Source organism: Lithobates pipiens, unplaced genomic scaffold (genome assembly GCF_037356315.1).
Source record: "Lithobates pipiens isolate NorthernLeopardFrog02 unplaced genomic scaffold, aLitPip1_a1.2 Scaffold_10, whole genome shotgun sequence".
Taxonomy (NCBI): Eukaryota; Metazoa; Chordata; class Amphibia; order Anura; family Ranidae; genus Lithobates; species Lithobates pipiens.
This window is the reverse complement of record NW_027507686.1, coordinates 162,048,696-162,054,695: the sequence shown is the minus strand read 5'-3', so window position 1 is coordinate 162,054,695 and position 6,000 is coordinate 162,048,696. Positions and strand designations below refer to the sequence as shown.

General features: G+C 41.4%; 1 long non-coding RNA gene across 1 annotated transcript in view; it reads right to left on the bottom strand.

The window, feature by feature from the left end:
• Positions 1 to 3,432: 3,432 nt before the first annotated feature.
• LOC143942197 (uncharacterized) overlaps positions 3,433 to 6,000 on the bottom strand; it is a 29,833-nt gene continuing 27,265 nt past the window's right edge. Inside the window, exons 2-3 of the long non-coding RNA XR_013264730.1 lie at positions 3,690 to 3,786; positions 3,433 to 3,563 (exon numbers count right to left, since the gene is read on the bottom strand). This is a non-coding gene — a long non-coding RNA (uncharacterized LOC143942197). The remainder of the gene's footprint in view (positions 3,564 to 3,689; positions 3,787 to 6,000) is intronic.

Sequence of the window (6,000 nt, the reverse complement as noted above, 5' to 3'; positions counted from 1 at the left end):
GGCAGTGAAGGGGTTAACCAGGGGGTGGCAGTGTAGGGGTTAAGTGTTCCTAGGGGCGTGTTACTAACTATTGGGGGCTGGGCTTTCTTTTAGTGAACACTGATTTCTGCTCCAATCACATGGAGCAGAGATCAGCATCACTTGTTGCTAGGCAGAACTGGGAGATGCTGTTTACAACGGCATCTCCTAGTTCAGTCGCCCCGTGAGATGATCACGGGTATGCCCAAGGCGATCGAGTCCACGGGGACCCGCGACCGGACTCACGGGGGTCCCGACCGACATGTGAGCAGGGCGGCAAATTTAAAGGGACATGCAGGTATACCCATTTGCCTGCCCATGCCATTCTGCCAACGTACACTGACGTGCTCCGGTCGGGAAGTGGTTAAGCTTTAATCGAGCCAGTTCCTCTGCTACCTCTGTCTCCAGAAATGAACCATCATTACTAGAACCAATATGATTCCCCAACTTGTTATTGTCAGTGCAATTTATTTCTGAGAAGACAGAAGCAATTGTTTACATATCATAATCAAAAAAAGCCTGTTAAGCAGCATAGGCTGCAATCATTTACTGTGAAATTCCATAATGTGGTGCAAAGTTTTGGAACGATTTCCCAAATAAACAAGAATGTTAAAAAGCTGGTGATACCTGTCTCTGGTCACTTTAGATTATTAAAGACATAAACTTTCTAAATTCCTTTTTTAGACTAATTATTTTGTGCTACTGGTAGTTAGCCAATAAAGGGTATCACTTAACCACTTGCTTACTGGGCACTTAAACACCTTCCTGCCCAGACCAATTTTCAGCTTTCGGTGCTCTCACACTTTGAATGACAATTACTCAGTCATGCAACACTGTACCCAAATGAATTTTTTGTCCTTTTTTTCCCACAAATAGAGCTTTCTTTTGGTGGTATTTGATCACCTCTGGGGTTTTTATTTTTTGCGCTATTGCGCTATAAATGAAAAAAGACCGAAAATTTTGAAAAAAAAACGCATATTTCTTTGTTTCTGTGACAGAATTATGCAAATTATTAATTTTTCTTCATAAATTTTGGCCACAATTTATACTGCTACATATCTTTGGTAAAAATAACCCAAATTAGTGGATATTATTTGGTCTTTGTAAAAGTTAGAGAGTCTACAAGCTGTGGTGCGAATCGCACAAAATTGATCACATCTGATGTACTGGTGGCCTATCTCGCTTCTTGTGACCCGAACAAGTCAGGAAAGTACAAATACCCCCCAAATGACCCCTTTTTGGAAAGTAGACATTCCAAGGTATTTAGTAAGCGGCATAGTGAGCTTTTTGATGTTGTCATTTTTTCCCACAATTCTTTGCAAAATTAAGATTTTTCATTTTTTTTTTCTCCACAAAATTGTTATTGTAATAGGTTATTTCTCTCACATGGCATGTGTATACCACAAATGACACCCCCCAAAAAATTCTGCTACTCCTCCTGAGTATTACAATACCACATGTGTGGGACTTTTTCACAGCCTGGCCACATAGAGAGGCCCAACATGCAGGTAGCGCTATCATGTGTTCTAGGAACATAAAATACACATCTAACTTGTTGACTATTTATTACACTTTTGAAGCACCAGGACCATGACACGTGACACTGATGACAGATGGCACTGATACGTGGCAATGATGACACTTATACGTGGCACTGATGAGACGTGGCACTGATGACAGATGGCACTAATATGTGGCACTGATTACAGATGGCACTAATATGTGGCACTGATGACACGTGGCACTTATACGTGGCACTGATGACACGTGGCACTAATACGTGGCACTGAAGACACGTGGCACTAATACGTGGCACTGATGACAGATGGCACTAATACGTGGCACTAATACGTGCCACCTATGACAGATGGCACTAATACATGGCACCGATGACGCGTGGCACTGATGACAGATGGCACTGATAAGTGGCACTGATGACACGTGACACTGACAGGTGGCACTGATGACAAATGCCACTGATACGTGGCACTGATGACAGATGGCACTAATACGTGGCACTGATGACAGATGGCACTATGTGGCACTGATGACACGTGGCACTGATGACAGATGGCACTTATACATGGCACTGATGACAGATGGCACTGGGGACAAATGGCACTGACAACAGGTGGCACTGGGGGCAGGTGGCACTGGGGGCAGGTAGCACTGGGGCAGGTAGCACTGGGGTGGATGGCACTGGGGGCGGATGGCACTAGGGTGGATGGCACTGCTGGGGGAGGATGGCACCGCTGGGGGAGGATGGCACTTTTTTTTTACTTTTTTTTATCAAATCAGAGCAGAACGGCTGCCGCTGCAGCCGTTCATCTCTCCCCTCTCACACTCTGTCTGTGTGAGGAGGGAGAGCGGCACTGAGAGATGATCTCATATGTTTACATATAAGATCATCTCCCATTGGACACGCCGATCGCGCTGTAAACGGCCGCTGTGATTGGCCGTTTTCAGCGATCTGTGTTTGCCTGTCCCCGGGGGACACGGCGAACACAGAACTTCCGCGATGCGCGCCCGCGGCGGCGCGCATTGCGGAAGTAAACATTAGGATGTCCAGGGACAGCCTCCCGGACGAAAGCGCCTGCTCTATGGCCGTCATTCGGCTATAGGGCGGGCGCGAGGTGGTTAAACTTCAGATTTTCTCAATAAAACAATTGCTAACAAAGTACAATATTCTACTACTGCCAAATAAAAAAAAAATTTTTTTGGGCTTACTGATTACTGTGACCCATCAGAAAACTTTTAAAGATCACCTTATAGCAGTATTAAATTCAAAAGCAAACATTTATTTTTTTTGCAGCTTACCAATTCTTGGATGTGATAGTTGTATTCGCGTTAATTTTTAGGCTTTTAAAAAAAAAAATATATATATATATATATATATATATATATATATATACATATATATATAAAGAAGTGCAAGTGTATACACCATATGATTGTCCCTATATGATAAACATGAAACAGTCTCTTGTAGCAGCCTTTGTTAGGCTGTGATGAGAAACAAAGTACTGATGGTGGTATATATTTTTTTATTTATTTACTTTTTGCAATTTTGTTGTCACATTGGTATGCATTAAGCACTTTCTGTTTTTATTTTAATTTGTGTTATATGTATATGGTGGCACCACGTAATGGTTAGGTTTATATATTTTAATCAAATTTATTTTATTTATTTTATTTTACTTTTTTTCCAGTTGTGTGTTTACATTTGTGTGCGCATTATTTGCTTGCCACAGATTGCACCCGAACTTTAAACCAGCTGTGTGTTTATTATTTTTGCACTTTATTACGCACCTGTGCATCTATAATTATAGATCAAGGCACAGATTATTAGGTATAGGACCTATCTAGTGCAACGTATGTTATTTTTATTTTACAGATAATAATGGAAACCATATATTTAAAAAATGTATAATTTTAATGAGAAATGTTCAGCTTAAACAGAAGTTTCATATTGATATATTAGCCCCATATGTTTCACCTAATAGCTTCATCAGGGTATATACGAATCAGTCAGGAAATGCGTAAGACTGTACAAAAATACAAAAAAGAAAAAAGAATAAAGTAAGTACAAAATATCAAAAACATATATGTATCATAAATGTAAAAGGTATACATCATTTGCCAATGCCTGTCCCTAAGTAAGGAGAACCTACCGTGCCAAACTTCCCGGGGAGACCACTGCCAAGGGGGACCAACCGACCCAAAAGGAAAGGAGCCCTGTGCGGCCACAGAAGACACATGTTGACCAGTCTGTAAGATGGTCAAGAAGAAGGGGGGAAAAATTATATAAGGTATGTATAATATTTATAAAGTTTACAGTTCAAAGGAATTTGGCACCAGAATCACAGTGAGGTGCCAAGATGATGAATCAAAAATATGGAAAAAATGGGATGGAAATTGAATACTCACTTAAAATGAATAGATTTATAGCATGGGGTGGAGGGCACCTGGAGCATTAAAGAGGTTAAATCTGATAGGGATGTAATAAACAACTCTGGAATAGGAAAGGAAAAAATATGAAAAATTGGTGAAGGAGAAAGGAAAAAGAGGAATAAATTATTCAGAAAATAATGAAAAACAAATAATAGCAATGTGTAAGGTGGAGTTAGATTTGACACCTCATCGTCAAATATAATAGTTGATCAAATTATGGGTAAAATGATCAAATACTAAGTTTTTTTAATGATATTACTGTATTTATTGGCATATAACACGCACTTTTTTCCCCCTAAAATCAGGGGGAAATCGGGGGTGCGTGTTATACGCCAATCCCCCGCCCTTCCTAACCTTTTCTGACGTTCTCGGTGGCTTTAAGGTATTTTCGGCCGTTCTCGGCTATTTTCGGCCGTTCTCGGCTATTTTTGGCCACATTCGGCCATTCTCGGCGGCTTTCGGAAAGCCAAAAGCCAACGAGAACGGCCAAGTGCGGCCGAAAATAGGCGAAAAGGGCTGAAAATAGCCGAGAATGGCTGAGTGCAGCCGAAAATACCCGAAAGCCTCCGAGAACGGCCGAAGACGAGTGTCGCTGATATACACAGGACATCCGCTCTGTATCTCAGTGGCACCATTTTTAAAATGGCAAGGAGACAAGCCTGGAAGGCTGCAATGGAAGGCTGCAATGGAAGGCTGCAATGGAAGGCTGCAATGAAAGGGTGCAATGCAAGGCTGCAATGCAAGACTGCAATGGCTAACCTATAGGTACAACTTACAAAGGGAGGTTTACAACTTCTTTAAAGACCGAAAGGCAGTAACTAGTTCTGGTCAAGTAGTGCTATGTAACACATATGGTAAAGCGGGTAAGCCCCTCATAATTGAATGAAAACTAGATTGTAAAAGTAGTCATAAGAAAAAGGGAGGGGGTAGAGGAGAATTAAAGCTATTTGTTATCTCAGCTGAGATACCAGTAAATAGTTAAACGGGTTGGAGGGAGGGGGAGAAGGGGGTTGCCGACAAAAGTAACAACGTAAGGTGGGGTAAGGAAGGGGGACGGAGAGAAGATGGGAGAAAAAAGGGAATAGGGGTCTCCAGAGAGGACCAGGATCTGTATGTTCTATATAAGCTTTGTTAGCATTAATAGGTCTGCCCAACTTACAAAGGGACCACCCTGAGTGTAAAACTAGCCTGCATGCTGCAAGACACAGGTAAATCCAACTGGTTTGATGTCAAGCTAGATTTTATGCTATTACAAGCCTGGTCTGAGCACTTTCTGCCAGTCAAAACTAGATCTCACTATTATTTCTTCAATAGCAGTTGGGTTGCACTACAGGTGTGTCACAGTCCAAGCTGATAATGAGTCCAGTTTGAGACCTAACAAGGTTTGGTAGTCATAGTTATGGTAAGACTTTAGTGGTGTCATTGTAATTAAACAGCCTCCCTCTTTTCACATATCACAGAAGTTTCAACCAGCCTTACTAGAGCATAACATCTTTTATTGAAGACTACAAATAGAGAGCAGATGCCAAGAATTACTTCCAGAATTGAAGTACTATGCAACGTTCATACAGATATAATAACATACTGAGAGTTACACCCAACATACACAGCAAAAGAAGTGGTACTCTGCAGCATGAATACATACAAAAAATGAACAAATATGGAAAATTACACCCAGCATACAGAAGGCGAGAAGCAGAGCCAAATTGTGTTTACATACAAAGAACAAAAACAGAGAATTATATCCACTGTGTATAACAAAAGCAGTACTATGCAATGCCCTTATGTGGAGGTTGTCAGCCTTTAGGAACAGTAAGAAAAAGAGCAAAATACCAATTAACTGGATTTTACACATATGAACATGTAACGCCGGGCAATGTTACTGACTGCAGAACTTTCTTTGTCCACAAGCATGGAGTAGCTGGGTGAGCGCTGACAGACTGTGTACATAATCGCCACTGTCACAGAGGGAGGAAGGAAGGCTGTATGTTCCACCACTAAGAATTGTGTTGATCCTCCAGCTTTCTCCTT